Consider the following 17,871-nt stretch of genomic DNA (forward strand, 5'->3'; position numbering starts at 1 on the left):
GTTCAGAAAGAGAAACATGAGAAGAAAAGAAGACGGGGAGAAAGTGAGGAGGAAGTGGAAGAAAAACCTGTGAAAGTGAAGAAATTTAAAAAGCAGAGAGAGCGCTGACAGAGACAGAAGAAGTTTATGAACTTTTTAAAGTGTTATGCTGTGCTGTGAATTGGATTGTAAAATTTGTACCAGGATAGACCAGGCATAAAACGTAAATGTCTCTTGGTTTTGATTTTTAGAATACAATATGGGTAAAAAGGTCTATTTGAGTTTTAATTGATTTTGGCAATTGAAATACTATCTCTTTTCGAGAGAAGTGGGTGGCCCTGAAAAGGACCGTTGGGTATTTGTTTCTTAGAAAACAAACTCAGGAAGCGGGCGTAATCTGCTTTAACTGCCTTAAGCCATTGCGACGGGAAAGGCCTACTTCTGGACTGGCTCCTATCGATATTTTGTGATGCGTATATATCAGCATAGTACGCATGTATATTTTGTAGTATTTCTTTATTTCCCGTATATAAAATATTGTTAATTTTCATTGCTTCAATTTTCTTTTCTTTTCCTTTTTTAATTCCAGCCCTCTCCCCTTATTGTAAACACCGCTAAATTTCCCAGCTCTTATTTTTATTCCTTGGGTGATATTATTGTCATATTCCTCCCACTGTTTTTCAATTTCTTTATCTTGTTCTGTTTTGGGTTCTGTTTTTCCTTGTATTTCACTATATTTTTCCTAAATCTATTGTCTATGTAGCTTCTGCATTTTGCTGTAATATTTCGTGATGTTTTTAATTTCTTTTTTCGTTTTATTCCAATCATTCATAATATCACTATAGTCCCGTGAGCTAAATTCAGCCAAGCGAAGACGAACAGTGCTCACATAATCATGATTGAGCAGATGAGCATTGCTCATTTTCCATGATCCTTGATACGATTTAATCGTGTTAGTGGTGGTTAAATTTATACATACTGGCTTATGATCTGAAATTTGGTCCGATAAGATAGAGTAATTATTGACCGTATGTGTGTGTCCTGTTGAGATGTAATAAGTGTCTAGTCTACTCTCTTTAATTCCATATTTAAAAGTATATTTTCTTAAATTACCATTTATGTATCTATATGCAATAGTGAGATTGTTTGTTTTTAGAAAGGTTTCTATTAGTTTATGAAGTTGTTTGTCCCAGTCTAATAAGCCTTCACTTTTATCCATATATGTTTATATCCAGTTAAAATCACCTCTTATAATGCATTGTTCAAGGGCATAATGCTGTACATAAATAGTGAGTTTCATAATAAATTTGACTTCTTTGCACTTATTCCCCAGGAAGGTACATGCACATTAATAAAGTTCCATTTATTCGCCCTTATATGTATTATTCTACCTTGTAGTTCATTTGGTGATTTAATGAGTTCAAGGTTCAGTCCCTTGGCGATATTTCGAACAATTGTAGCCATCCCATATTTAGTTTCTGTTGGATGATTACTAGTGTAGACTAGGCCGTCTAGTTCCTCTTCTAATTTCTTCACCACTTGATCTGACATACCGTGAGTCTCTTGAATTAGGATTATATAATAATTTTTGAAATATTCATGATGTTTTCAATTTTGTTAGTGATACCATTAACGTTCATAGTCAGGATATTTAAGTTTAATCCCTCCATCTTGGCCATGACGATGGTTATATACGGCTAAATTATGAATTATTGAAATTAATATATATATATATATATATATATATATATATGTATATATATATATATATATATATATATATATATATATATATATATATATATATATATATATATATATATATATATATATATATATATATACGTTAAATTTAAATGAATCAGTTTATTTCGTTATGGTTTTCTTAGCACTGTGTACATTTAAGGTTATTACTCTCCTTTTGTCTTCTCTAGTTAGAGAAACTGATCTCTTTTTTTCTTGGTGTTCACCAATGTCCTCGACCCCCTGGGCGCGGGATTCGACAAATTGTTTTACTTTTACATCAGGAGTTTTATGTTCCCTTATGAATTATATTATCTACATGTCTGGCCGTGCCCTAGGTGTAGATGCAGTACGTTTTCGTTTGAAAGACGTATTTGGTGTGGATGTTTTGGGTTCTTTCTGTTTCGTAGTTATAGGTCCTCCCACCTCAGGCTCCTGGGGTTTAATGGGGGATTCTGTAGCACCAAGCAGGTTAATTGATTCCTCAACTGGTTTGCCAAAGTCATGTGATTTTTTTAAATACCGAACTCGGTTCCACCATTATGGACCCAGGTTCCTGGGGTTGAATGGGCGACTTTGTAACATCCATTAAGTTAACCGTTTTCTCAATTGGTTTATCCTCAGCTGAGGTTGGTTAACCTGTTCTATGTGTTTTGTACTGTCTGTTTCGCTTTCACTAGCCAAGATTTTGTCCACGTTATGTTGTGCCTTATCTTCTAAATTTGGTTATATCAGTATAAAGTATAGATCAGATGTTTTCTCTAATAGGACTAATTCCTTCTTTTGTTTGTTTTGCAAACGTCTAGCTTAGTTTGGCTCTTTTTTTCTTAGCGGAACTTGCTTTCTTCGCCGGTTCCTATTGAAGGGATTGGTCTCCGGAGTTGTCTGCGTGTTCTGACTCTATTTCTACTTCCTCTATTTCTGAAGGTGTAGTTTGTGTTTGATGTGTTTCATGATTTACTTTTTCATTAACATTGCTCTCTACTGGGTCTGGCACTGTTTTAAGTGCATTTACGGTAGCAGCATCTATAGTGTGCACTACTTTTACATATGTTTGATTGCCTGTCTGCTGTTGACAATCTCTTGGTAAATGCCCTGTCTCCCCGCATCTATTGCATTGCCTATGGTACTGACAACCTTTGTACCATGACTTGATCATGAATCCCATACAATAGCAGAATGGTGGAATTTTCGTTGCGTCTTCCTCTGTCACACTGAGGATATGTACCCTGTGTATACAGAAGGAAAGGCCCAGTAAGTTGCCTTTTGGTTTTTACCATTTTAACTCCGTATTTTCTCTCCACCTTGATTGTAAGTTCACTTGTCAGAACTTGTGGGAGGCCGGAGAAATGAATATCTACGAGCTTCTCTCCCAATGGTTTGATACAAGGGTGGGGAGCATAGAACTTTGCCTTCTTCCCTTTTATCTCCATTGTTTGGTTGTTTTGAAATAATGGTATATCCCCTTTTGCAAATAGGAAGTAGCAACCCCTTTCTCCGTTTTGCAGCCCTAGAATGTCACCCGCTTTGGTACCTTTAGCAACCAAATGCTGAAGGACCTCAGCAGGGCGAGGTCTTTCCTTTTCAGAGAATTCAGATAAATCTATCATCTGACAGCCGGGAGTTCTGTCGGCGTACAGAATTTCTCCCTTGCTTAGTCTCTCCTATTTCAGTGAGGAAATAGGTATTTTTATCTTTGATATTCTTGCAAATTTTATTGAAGTTACTTCGCAAATGGATACAGTTCTGTTATTGAATATTACACCATGTTGCCGAGAGAGAATTGTTTCTACTGAGTGCGGCCACCACCATCACCAATTAACATAGAAGAAAGGAACAGGAAAACAAGAGCAAAGAAATAATACAAAGAAGAAGAACCGATTAGTAACCCGCCAAGCCGTGAATAAAGGATGTGCACAGAACAAAGGAACTCTCAAACAAAGGAACGATAGGAACACGTAACAGAAAAAAACAAAAAACAAAGGAGAGGCTTGGAGCGGAGGAGCAGACTGGGCGTTAGGACAAAAACAAAAGATAAGTCATCAATCAATAATAGACGCAGTTTAAGTAGAAGAATGCAAACTAGGTCCAAATAAATGGCTCTATTCAATCCAAACACGCAAACACACAAACCACCAAACAACCCTATCAACAAATCAATAAAAATAATGGATGTATCACAACTCCAAACAGCACCAATAAAGCATGTAAAACAAGCAAGATTAACGCAAGTCGTACCAACCACAGCAAACTCCAATTCAACCAACACCACACTGGGACCCCACATTCTGGTCACAAACACGAACCAAACAAACCAAAAACCAGCAGACATAACTAACACACCCCACCCAACCAACAGAAACTACTAGAAATACAAAACTACACTCCAGGGAACAATATAAATACAATGCCAATGCTATCGCCAGTCCTCTTCAAGGAAGCGGAAAAACACACACATAAAGATATAGACGCCACTATTCCAAACCTAACAAATGAATTTGACAGTAACCTACTTACCTTAAACTCCCCACAATTAGACCACATAACCATAACCAGCACCCCAAAATTCACCAAAAATGAAATAACCAATCTTAGAAACATGCAAACAAACCAACAACAGGAAATCAAGCAAAAAAAAAAAAAACAATAAATTAAAACATTTGGAAAGAAACTATACACTCAAGCCATACTCCTGGACCATCTGCGATAATAACACCAAGGGAACCACCAACCTATGGGAACAATTCCAATGAATTAGACACTACCAAACTACCCAGCAGCATCACTAATAAGGCAACCCAAAGACTCCAAACAAACCAAAACCCCATAAACACATACCAAGGTGAAGGCAAGGGCCCGCTAAAACCCCAAAACAACCAACCAACCCCCCACAAGTAAGGTTAACTCAAAACAGGAAATAAAGCAACAACAGAACCCCCAAAACAAAATTCACAATTATCATTCCATCGAACACACCATATACATAAGCAGCAGGTGCAACAGAATTACTAGTCTAAGTACCAATAGTATTATGACAGCACTGGCCAAAATTCACACTGGACAATTCAAACTGATAAGACCAAGGCGAAACTACCTGATTGTCCAATGCAGCACAATTCAACAGGAGGAAAAATCCAAATTGAAACTATAGGCCCAATAAAGATCAAAGTAGAGGGACACCATAGCACTCAAAGGAAAACACGAAACACTTCGAACTCCAAACACAGTGAAACCACAACTAATCTGGCTGAACCCACTAAAACACAATCTTTAAAAAAGTAAGAGCACTAAACGGATACAACAAGGACATAAGCAATGAACACCTACTTCATAAACTCACAGCAAATGGAACACAGACCACCAAATCACAAGGGACAAGAAACAAACAAAGCAGTTATAGAGGCTACCGAGCCAATACCCTCAATAATAAAACTAGGACAGTCAGAAGTGTAAAATAAGCTGGAAAACTACATAAATAGGCCAAGATGTTGCACCAAATGCCTGCACTGGGGACCCTATGCCCTCAGATGTATATTCAAACCAAGTTGTAAGTACTGCGGAGGTCCACACAAAGGAGAATGCCACACAACTAAACAAAAATGTGCTAACTGTAAAGAAAATTATTATCCTAGATCGGCAGAATGCGATTTGCAATAAAAGAGAAACAAATAGTGGACTTAATGAACGAAAAACACCTCACCTACCAAAAACATTATCTGTAAAAACAACCCCAACACAACAAAATCTACCTCTGAAGCAATCAATGATCACCAAAACTCTCCACACAGAATCAGAAGGGAAAATACTGCACCACAAAACATACCCTCGAATCAGGAAACAAAAGAACCAAAAGCTACAACCCACATTGTAACAAACCAAGACCACCCTGATAACACTCCAGATACAAACAAAACTATCACCCCAAACATCCCCAAACCTAACACACACCCCAACACAGAATTAATACAGGAAGTAATGAACCTAACAACAGGAACCCTAATACAAGATCTCAATAGCATAATGAGAATCCTCAATACCATTTTCACCATACTAGCTGATTGGACCACAAGACTAACAGATAAAGACAACGTCAAAGATGGATAGTACAAAAAATAACAAAATCACCGTCTGGCAATGGAACTACAGAGGAATCTTTAAAAAACTATCAGAACTACAGAACAAACTGAATAATACGGCCGTAAAACCAGACGTAATCTGCCTACAGGAAACCCTCATAACACAAAAACACAAACGCCTGCCCAAACTACAAGGATATACCCAGGGAATCTTTAAAAACAGACCCAAGGGGCAGAATGGGGGTGGACTAGCAATTGTTTTGATAGATACTCTAATCTACTATGAAATAATAGAAGTATCCCCTAACCTAAACATCAATAATAGCATCGAAATAATGTCAGTAATGATAAATATAGAAACCACAAACATTCAAATAATAAATGCATACGACCCAGGGGGTACCTTCTGCCCTACCAACCTAATCTCACTAAGGGCAATCACTAATAACAATAACAACAATCTAATTATCTGTGGCGACTTCAACGCACACAGTGAATTATGGGGAGGTAAAAAGAAAGATCAAAGAGGGAAAATGGTTGAAAAATGGATAACTGAGAACAATTTGGTCATCTTAAATGACGGGTCGAACACTAGATTAAAACCTGAGGATGGCACTTTCTCAGCCATAGACCTAACCATCACTACCCGAAAATTGGCTCAAATCACAAATTGGTGGGTGGATCAAGAAGATACGTTAGGAAGTGACCATTTCCCCATCACAATCAATATTCAAACAAAAACTCAACACATTCCAAACTAAACCCCACCTAAATGGAGATACCAACAGGCAGACTGGGACCAGTTCCAATTATTACTAGCTAGAGTAAATCCAGATAACTTACAAAGCCCAAATATTGACATGTATTATGATAACATAACATACACAATTATAGAGGCAGCTAACCGATGCGTCCCAAAAACAACTAATATCCAAAATAAAAACCCTGTACCATGGTGGACTAAACAGTGCACTATAGCACATAAATACAAAAAAGGGCCTTAAATAAATATAAACGCACCAAATATTCTATCTCCTTCCAGCAGTATAAAGATAAAGAAAAAGCACTAAAACAAACTATAAAAACTACTAAAATTAATCTATGGCAAAACGTTTGCTCTAAACTGAGTCTAAAATCAAGCTCAAAACAAATATGGGACAACATCAAAGCCATAAAAGGGAAAGCAACTACCTCAGCCCCAAAAATTAAAAATGCCATAACAAATAAAGATAAGGCAGACCTCCTAGAGAAGCATTTTTCGAACATGAGTAGCAGCAATAACCACATCAGAAACTTTCAAGAACACAAAAAACTAATGGAGGAAACCCAACCTCAAACGTTTCAAGACCAGGGAACAAAAGAACCTCACCTAAATAGTGACATCACAGTACATGAATGGGAGATAGCCCTACGATCCAAAAACGAAACATCCCCTGGTAAGGATCAGTTAGGTTACATTATCTATAATAAAAAAAATACCTATCAATATAACAATAGCCATAATCAAACTCTTTATTAGGATATGGGATAAAGCCCAACTACCCACCAAATGGAAACAGGCCATAGTAATACCAATCCCCAAGCTAGGTAAAGATCTCAACAACATAAATTCGTACCGACCCATCTCCCTTATAGATAATATTTGCAAAATAATGGAGACAATAATCGCAAATAGGTTAGTAGTGAATGGGGATACCCTAGCGTCAATGGGACTTATCATTAAAAAACACCCTGGGACACTCTAGCGTCAAGGGAAAATTAACATGGAGAAAAATCGTGGGACAATCTAGCGTCAAGGGGAATTTAACATAGGAATAAATCGTGGGACTGTCTAGCGTCAAGGGGAATTGAATACGGAGAAAAAATCGTGGGACTATCTAGCGTAAAGGGAAATTGAATATGGGAATTTTTTTATTTTTTTTTTAAAAAAAAAAATAAATTTTTTTTAAAAAAAAGGGGTAGGCAATTGAAAGGCTATCTCTTTTCGAGAAATGTGGGTGGCCCTGAAAAGGGCCTTTGGGTTTATGTTAATGTATCCATTAACATAAAGGGCATCTGCGGCATCTTCTTGTCCTCAAGCTGCGTCTTACTCGAGGGCCATAAATCAGTGTCCTCTTGAGGCAACCTTGTCTTTCTACGTACACTCTTCGTATCCACAGACTGGTGTCTGACTTGTCGACAACGGTCCACTTGGACCGGACATACATGAGCATGTCCGTCCTAAACATCATTGAAGACACAAGGGTGGATGATTCGACTGTGGTCCACATCTTGAAGCGACGAGAACAGGTGAATCATTGCAGTGAACTGCGCTTATTTATAGGTAGAGGAAGGATTGAAACGGATTGAGTTCATTCACCAATCCGAACACGCGTTACAAAATTCAGTCAGCCCGCATCCAATCCGAAGAGAGCAGTCTGTGACGTCACGTGGTCTATATAGATTCGCTAGCGCTTGTGTGCAGTCAATCTATGCGACAGTGATTCAACATGACGGAAACTCAGAAAACGATCCATTGGGGTGCACCAGCAGGGGAGACTGCCCAAGGGAACCCGGACTTACTTTCAGAAGAGGTGGATTGGGATTTTGTGGATTTTCTTACCTCGCAAGAATTTGTTCCGGAACCTTCGTTACCTTCTTCATTACCGCAAGTGGAGAATTTTAGACAGAGACAGAAAGAAGAATTGGAGAAATTTATACAACGACAAAAGGAAGCGGAACAAGCTTTTCTCCTACAGCAGCAGCAAGAAGAAGAGGTAAGAAAAAAACAACAGCAACAACAGCAAGAAGAAGTAGCAGCAAAGAAACAAGAGGGTGAAAATCAAACGGTCACGGTACTGTTGGACATTTTAGCGGAGTTAAGAAGTCTGAAACAAATGTATCAGACTTCTTTATTACGACCGAAGAGAATACGACCTTCCCGAGCTAAACACGTTAACCCTGTGACTAAGCCTACCGTACCACCCTTAGTGATTTCAACCCAATCATCATCAACATTACGCAGTCCAGAAGTAGGCCTTGGCCGTGGCAAAGGCTTAAGGCAGTTAAAGTTGATTGCTTAAACTAACCCCTACACCAGAAAAAAGGCCCTTTTCAGGGCCACCCACATTTCTCGAAAAGAGATAGCCTTTCAATTTGCCAATAACCCCAACAAAAAAAAACAACCCATTTTACCCCCTATAGTACGTGTCTTTGTATGAGTGCGTGAGTGTACGTTCTTATTTTAAAATCATAACTCAAAGACACTTACCTTGTATAATTAATTTATTCTTTTTTCCATTGTTACAATCCAATTCACAACAGAACACTTTAATTAAAAGTTCATTTACTTCTTCTTTCTCCTTGTTTAGTCTCTCTGTTTTTTGAATTTCTTCACCGTCTTTTCCTCATTTTCTTCCCTTCTTCTTTTCTTCTCCTGTTTCTTTGCGTGTTGTAAATAGAATTGTCTTCTTTCTTCCTCTTCTTCCTCTGAAGAATCCCTCTCTTCCTCTGAAGAAACCCTCTCTTCTTCTGAATAATTCCTCTTTTCTTCTGACTCCTCTTGTTTCTTTTTTGGGCAATCTGGAGACCAATGTCCTTTTTCTTGACAATAATAACAGGTATCTTTACTTTTGTCTTTTTTAGCCCATTTTTTTCTTTTTTGACGGTCTGGACACTCTGAAGACCAATGCCCTTTCTTCTGACAGATATAGCAAGTATCTTCACTTTTATCTCGAAAGGAAGGAGAGTAGTCCGTGGGCTGGTCTGAAGAGAATTTTCTAATGACCCCTCGCAAAGCTCTGACGAAACGTTCGATTTGGCTAGTCTCTTCCATCGTTGTGCTCGGTTAGAGAGTGAAATGAATAGTGAAAGGACAAGACACACACCCTTTTATATACGCTGGTCTGCCATGACTAAAAATTAGTCCATGGTGTTTAAACTTGAGTCATTTGACGTTTTTCACTCAAGATGAAACGATCCTATTCATTCGAGAAGAAAGAAGAAGAAAGTAAGAGGCAGAAACGTGATCTATCGCCTCGTACCAGGGCTGAAATCTTGGCACAAATTCATGCCAGTGATTTTGAAGAGGACATGAGTGAACCAGAATCCGAACCCTCTAAACCAAGTTCACCACCCTTAGTCAACCCTGAAAAATACTATTCCATTCGAGAGACGGAAAAGCGCTCCTCTAGAAAATTTAGAACCACGGCTTACAAATACACAGTGAAGTTTAAAGATTTCAAGGCTGAAGTGCCGTTAGAGAAAGCAGAAGTGTTTATCACTGGGGTGTAGGATTCTTTGCTCACCACACTCAAGCGACAATGTCAACCCAAAGAAGACGATCGCTTGAGACTTTCCATACAACACGACGGTTTGAAATCCCCTGTTTGGATCGAGTTTAGCACCCCTGCAGAATTGACCGCTTCCAAAGTCATGGACAAGATTCAACACGTACAACAATCTAATGACCAGTTTGACATCACCGATGGAAAAGCCACACTGGACATGACCAACGTCTCTCCTCCTCAAGGGACTGGACGCAAAAAGATGTTATTGGTGGACGACCTTCGCAACACCGAAACAAGTCTCGTCCGAATTAACAACCCTCATGACCAGATGTGGTTAGCCCGAGCCATCGTGGTGGGACGAACCTATGCCAACAAGAACGACACGGCAGAATGGAAAAGAGCCTGGAAAACTATTCAACAATCGGACCGAACCAAACAACGAAACGAAGCAGAACTCCTGTTGCAACAAGCTGGCCTGTCCAAAGACACACCCTGTGGCATTCCTGAAATGCAAAAATTGCAAGATGTCCTAGCTCCACGATACACCTTGAAAGTGCACCCTCAAGAAATGCGTGGGCCTCTGTTGTTTCGAGGCCAAGATTTTAAGGACGGAAAATACATTCATGTCTATTATCACGATGACCATTTCGATACCATTACCAGTATCACTGCATTCCTGGGATACGGTTATTACTGTGAGAAATGTGACCATGGTTATAATAATCGAGAGCAACACAAGCAGGATGTTTGGCCTCTCCACCCTGTCTGAGCGAAGGACCAGTGCCTTGTTCAACTTGTCTGTGCACGTTTGTCAGCCCTACCTGTTACCAACAACATTTGAAGACGCAAGGTTCACAGAAGAAATGTGCTTGTCAACTCCTGAGATTGTGCCCTACGTGTGGACAAGGCATACTTACCAACAATGCCAAGGCACACGTATGTCGAGGAAAGAAATAATGTCACTTTTGTCACCACATCGTGGACTTGGAACACCAATGCTACGTGCAAAAATACCAACCTCCACCAGAGAAAGAGGACGGTCACAAGACGAAAGGCAATTTCATCTTTTTTCGATCTCGAATGCATGCAAGAGACCTGTATTCACATTCCTAATTTCTGCGTGGCTCATCAAGCGTGCGAGAAGTGCATTCAAGAACCTATCTTCAGTCATTGCCCTCACTGCAGCAAGATTCCTGGAGGGCGTGAAAAAATCTTTCGGGTACCGAACACGTTAGCCGATTTTGCCCAATGGGTTTTAGACCCCATCGACAAGACGTGGAGTCAAGAGGACATCGAACGTTACGGAGATTGTCATCGTCATGCCACGGTGATGGCTCACAATTTCTCCAGATACGATGGACAGTTTCTTCTCAGATACTATACGGAACATGGCACCGAGCGTCCTAAAGTGACTTTGAACGGAGCCAAAATCATTTTCATGCAAGTGGGACAAGTACAGTTTAAAGATTCGATGAGCTACTTGGCCATGCCTTTGAGTCGAATGCCTAAAACGTTTGGAATGACAGAAATGGCTAAAGGGTACTTTCCACACTTTTTCAATACGGAAGCCAATCAACACGCCGTTCTACCCCATTTACCTGAGGCTCACTATTACGACCCCGACAACATGCGTACCGAACAACGAGAAGGTTTCTACGCTTGGTACCAGCCTCACGCCTCGGACCCTTTCGACTTTCAGGAAGAAATGCTAAAGTATTGTCGTTCCGACGTGGACATTTTACGGCGTTGCTGTGGAAAATTTCGAGAACTGTTCATGGAACACGGAGGGGTCGATCCTTTGAAAGAAGCTTGCACCATTGCCAAAGCGTGTTCCTTAGTGTATCGACAACGATTCCTGCCTGAAAACACCGTGGCTGTCATCAGCCCTCAAACGACCCACTATGTCAAACGTCAATACTCGGTCAAAGCCCTACGCTGGTTACATTACTTGTGCGACAAGGAAGACAAGTGGATTCAGCATGCCCGTAACGGAGGGGGTGAAAAGACCATCGGAACGTATTCGGTCGATGGCTGGGACTTAGAAAACCCTAAGATCGTGTACGAGTTTAACGGTTGCTTATTTCACGGATGTCCCGTCTGTTACCCTGATCGTAGCACTAAAAATCAGTTTTTGCAACGAACCATGGAAGACTTGTACCAGGACACTTGTCAACGACGCCTAAAGTTAGAACAGGAAGGATACCAAGTGGTGGAAATGTGGGAACGCGAGTACGATCACCGTATGAAAACCGATCCCGAGTTTAAACGCCTCGTGGAAAGTTACCAGTTCATGGACCCGCTGAACCCGAGGGATAGTTTGTACGGAGGAAGGACCAATGCCACCTGTTTGCTGTACCAAGCCGACGAAGAGAAAGGAGAAGAAATGAAATACTTGGACGTGTGTTCGCTGTATCCCTACGTGTGCAAATATTGTCGCTTTCCTGTAGGGCACCCGCAATTGTTCACGGAACACATCGACCTGAAAAACATTCGACAATACGAAGGCTTGATCAAGTGTAAAGTTTTGCCTCCCACGAACCTATACCATCCCGTCTTACCTCACCATTGTCAAGGCAAACTGATGTTTCCATTGTGCCGTACTTGTGCCGAAACGTGCAACCAAGACCAACCTTGTCAGCACACCCAGGAAGAACGTGCCTTGACGGGAACCTGGGTCAGCGTAGAATTGTTCAAAGCTCTGGACATGGGATACCAACTGTTAGAAGTGTACGAAATTTGCCACTTTCCCAAGACACAACAATACCACAAGGGTGATCCCAGTCAGAAAGGCATTTTCTCTGACTACGTGGAGGCCTTTTTGAAACTGAAACAAGAAGCCAGCGGCTATCCTTCCTGGTGTCACACTCCCGAAGACCAAATACAATTCAAAGAGAAATACTATGAACAAGAAGGCATTACTTTAGACCACATCGAGAAAAACGAAGGCAGGCGATCGTTTGCCAAAGTGATGTTAAATTGCTTGTGGGGTAAAATGGCACAACGACCGTGTTTACCCAAGACGGAATATTTGACAGAACCTTCCCCCTACTTCCAGATGATTCACGACAAAACCAAATACAAGAATTTGATCTTGGTCAATTACGAAGAAGATCTGGACTTTGTACAAGACGACCCTTTTGGAAATGTCATCATTGCGGCTTACGTGACAGCTCATGCTCGCTTAAAATTGTACGAAACTTTAGAACTGTTAGGAGAACGCGTCCTGTACTTTGACACGGACAGTTGCATTTACATCCATCACCCGAGTGAACAGCACCCTAACATCGAAGGAGACCGTTTAGGGGCCTGGACAGACGAGCATCCCGACGACAAGATTCTAAGTTTCGTCAGTGGCGGTCCCAAAAATTACGGCTACGAATACCGGGACAAACAAGGAGAAGTGCACACGACGTGCAAAGTGAAAGGACTGACTCTGAATTATCGTACCAGTCGTGTGGTCAACTTTGGGGTATTGAAAGAAGCCTTGCAATCGGGAGAGGATGAACACTTTAAAGTGACCACCTATCAACCGAACAAGACTGTACTTTTACCCACTCACCACATCGTCAGTCGACCCTTGGAAAAAGTCTATCAAATCGTGTACAAGAAGCGAGTGCGACTTCCCAATCATTTCACCTTACCGTATGGACACGTCGGTATTGGTCTGTATATAAAAAAGGAACCCTAGGCAAGATCGATAGTTCATTGGGACTATCAAGACCGAGCGAACAAGATGAATACTTTCAGAGAAACACAAAACAAGTTGTTTAGAAAGGCACAATTCAAGTGTGAGGCTTCTGAAGTGGAATGCGATTGTGAGCCTTGCGATGGGTACGATGCTGTACGTTGTGACCTTAGCGATGCCGTAAAGCATCATGGGAACTTTAGTGTCACTACCCCTATCATGGAAAGGGATGATGTGCGTGTCAAACCTGAGGGATGCGAAAGTGATGCCGCTCGTCCTCTTGGACATTTTACTGGGTTTCGTTTTAAAGGGGAATGTTCACCTTCACGTCTACCCCTCTACGGATGTCATCCAGCCCTGAGCAAACTCCTGTTCATGTCACCCAACCCTCATCGAAACGAACCTGTGAAAGACGAATATTCGTTTCCTGTGCGTTTGTCGGAATACTGCGACTTTGAAAATCGTCTTCAATCGTTCAAAGGAAAATGGCCTAAGTATCTGGGAGGACCGACCCCCGAAGAATTAGTCAGAGCCGGATTTTTCTACTTAGGCGAAGGAGATAAAGTCAAGTGCTTCAGTTGCGGTGTGTCACTTCACCACTGGGAACCGCAAGATTCGGCCTACGCAGAACATGCTCGATGGTCACCGAATTGTCATTACTTACTCTTAGTGGGACCGAGACATTGAAGTAACTTACCATAATCTGTTCATGGATACTTTACAAGAGAACATTCGTGCTTTGCCTGTGGAGTTGAGAGAACGCATTTACCGAGAGCTGGTCAAAATACAAGTGAAACGTAAAGAACAATTGCATCCGTTACGTCACCGGTGTTTGAACCACTGGTACCTGAAGGCTATACAAGGACTGATTCAATTGAAAGTGTTCCATTGGACAGACATTGATCAACGATCCCCTAGTTTTAAAAAGGATTGGTTTGTTATGGACGATTCTATCTACTACATCATTGTAAACTTACTGCATCGAATTCCAGAGGAAGAGTTAACGAATTACCAACATCTTGAACACAATGTCAACTTGGTGAAAGAGGAAACTTCTGAACGAATTGTAATGTGTAAATTAGTGACTAAACGATTTAAATTCGACACTGAAGTAAAACCATGTTTGTGCAAAGAGTACATTTCTTGTGTCAGACCAAAGAGGATTTAGTATGACCTATTCATGGATACTTTGCTAGAGAACATTCGTGCTTTGTTTGCCTGTGGAGTTGAGAGAACGCATTTACCGAGAACTGATCAAAATACAAGTGAAACGCAAACGCAAAGTTATTGAACCGTTTTTAAATTATGCTCTGTTCCAAAGTATAAGAAGACTGATTATGAGTGGATATTACATCAGGCACAAAGGTAAACGAGGATATTGGCCACCACCCAAGGATTCCAAAAACAGTGTATATACTTATGGATACTTTACAAGAGAACATTTTGGGCTTGCCTGAGGAGTTGAGAGAAAGGATTTACCGAGAGCTGGTGAAAATACAAGTGAAACGTAAAGAACAGTTGCATCCGTTACGTCACCAAATCTTTAACCACTGGTACCTGAATGGTATAAGAGAACTGATTCGTCAGAAATTGTTTCAGTGGTCAGACCTTGTTAGTGAGTTAGTGAATGAACGAAATGTTCATCGTTTTGGTTACTTCGAGATTCACCTAGAGCAACGCATTGAGGAAGACGAGTTAAAGGATTACCAACATATGTTACATGGAATAAGCTTAGTGGAAGAGAAAACTTCTAATCGAAGTTTGAACTGTAGGTTACAGTATTCTAGATTTCCTTCTGGAGAACGAAGATGTCTGGGTAGAATGTACGTGTATTACTTCCGATAAAAAAAAGAGAGTACAAAAACAGGAATCCATGCCACGGCTTATGTCACAAGTGATTGAACAGATTCCGTGGAAGGAACTCAATGACCATATTCAAACCGTGGATCATTACCATCGATTATTACAAGAACTGTATCCATTCAATTTGGGTCGAGAAGTGGTGTGTGTCTTAGTGACTTGTTTTCTGGGATTTCGTTTACCAGCCGATTCTTTGTGGACTCTTTACGATCAGTACTTACCACCTCAATGGCCTTAAATGGTCACGAAAAACTCCTTTTGCTCAAAGCCTTGCGGTTTCATCTGGATACTTCTCGACCTCTACGGGAAATAAAGATTCGTCAACTTTTAGCTACCCAAGACGTGTATGACGATGTGTGTGTAGCTTGTGACTTACATCCCCATTGGACAGATGTCAGTGCCTGGAAAGAATGGGATTTTGAGGCTTGGACCCAAGAAGTGGCGCAGTATGCACGAGAGTTGTTCAAAGAAAAAAGTTACTTTTCAACCCGTGTTAGTGACGGTGCCAGAAGAACCCGTCACCCAGGACGGGACTGTCGTGGACAGGCCTCAAAGACCCTTTCGGGAGGACACTTGTGTGACCTTACCCCCTACTATAGAACTGGTTAGAACATTACCCAAAACATGTTGTTGTACAGACACTTGTTTTTATTCCACGTTAATGGTTATCATGTGCCTTTTATCCTTCTACTTAAGCCTTTGGCTTTTATGTATTTTTGTCTTTCGTAATCATGTTTGAAACATTCAATAAACGTGTTCTGAAAAAAGTATATAAACTCTTGTCTTGTTTGTTTTCGTGTCACAAGTGACATTTCTGACACTATGGCTACCTCTCCTGTCTCTGCTCCCTCTTCCTCTACTGTCAAAGTCATCGACGAACACTTAGATTGTGCCAGTTGGGAGGCTTTGTATCTTCGCCATCCCTTTAACATGCTCATTTCTGGACCTGGCGGTTCAGGCAAAACCGAATTCGTCAAACGTTTGATCGAACATAAACATCATTTGATCGATCGGCCACCTCAGCGGATCGTGTGGTGTTACAAAGAGTGACAATCGGCGCACAGCCTCTTGCGAGAAAGTCAAGGCGATTCCATCGTGTTTGTGGAAGGCATTCCTAAAGAAGACGACGGCATCGTCTCTGACTCCCGTCAAACCCATTTGGCCATTTTTGACGACATGTTAGGAGAAGACGAAGAAGAAATTAAACTGTAGTTCACGCGCAAAGGGCATCACCGTAATGCCAGTGTCGTTTACATCACTCAAAATTTGTTTCAACAAAGTAAAGCCCATCGCACCATCAGTCTCAATGCGCATTACGTGGTCTTGTTTAAAAGCCCTCGAGATAAATCGCAAGCGCAAGTCTTAGCCAAACAGTTAGGGACGCCTTGGCTGACACAGGTGTACGACGATGCCACTCAAACGCCACACGCCTATTTACTCGTCGATTTGAAACCGACAACCCCCGAGGATTTGCGATTTCGTACCCACTTGTTTCAACACTGGTGCCAAGACGGAGGGCCTGTCCTGTACACGTCTCCGTCCTCGACTTAATTTCACTCCACATAAAAAAATCTATAAAAACCTCAGACCCAATTCGTCAGTCTCACACAGTGTGAACATGACGTCCCTTCAGTCGCATCTTCCCGTCAAATTGATTCGTGCCTTGTATGGCATCAGTCGAGAAAAAAATCCACAAATACGAGCTCGTGTCTTAGAAGCTAGTCTCAAAGAAGTCTTACGATGGTTCACGGTGACGGCACGTCAAATACTCCAAGGAATCATTCAGATTCCTCATCAAACCAAACGCTTTTTTGATCGAAACAAAGTCGCTTTGGTCCAACTGGCCGATACCCGCATCGACACTCAAACCAAAAAACAAACCATTTTGAAACCTGGAGGGAGCGGTACTCTAGGAGGGGTCATCATTCGCTCTCTCTTAAGATGGGATCCTAATGCCCCCAAACTTCTCCCCAAGAAAAAAGTCCAACGAAGCCCAAAGAAGAAAAAGAAAAAGACCAGGTCCCCAAGAAGAAGAACTTCTCCAGTGGCGGGGCCCTCCTCTTACCAGACACCACCCCGGAAAAAGAAAAGAAGCCCCCAGAAAAAGAAAAGTCCACAGAAGAAAACTAGTCGCAAGAGAGGCACTTCGGCCAGGACGCAACTTTACACTCGCAAACCACGACCTGCCACGGCAGTGACTGTGTCTCTGGCAGCCTCACGTTCATCCACTTCTCCATTAATGACACCAAGAACTGAAAAG

Source organism: Sinohyriopsis cumingii, unplaced genomic scaffold, assembly GCF_028554795.1.
Source record: "Sinohyriopsis cumingii isolate HCF-2022 unplaced genomic scaffold, ASM2855479v2 utg001460l, whole genome shotgun sequence".
Taxonomy (NCBI): domain Eukaryota; kingdom Metazoa; phylum Mollusca; class Bivalvia; order Unionida; family Unionidae; genus Sinohyriopsis; species Sinohyriopsis cumingii.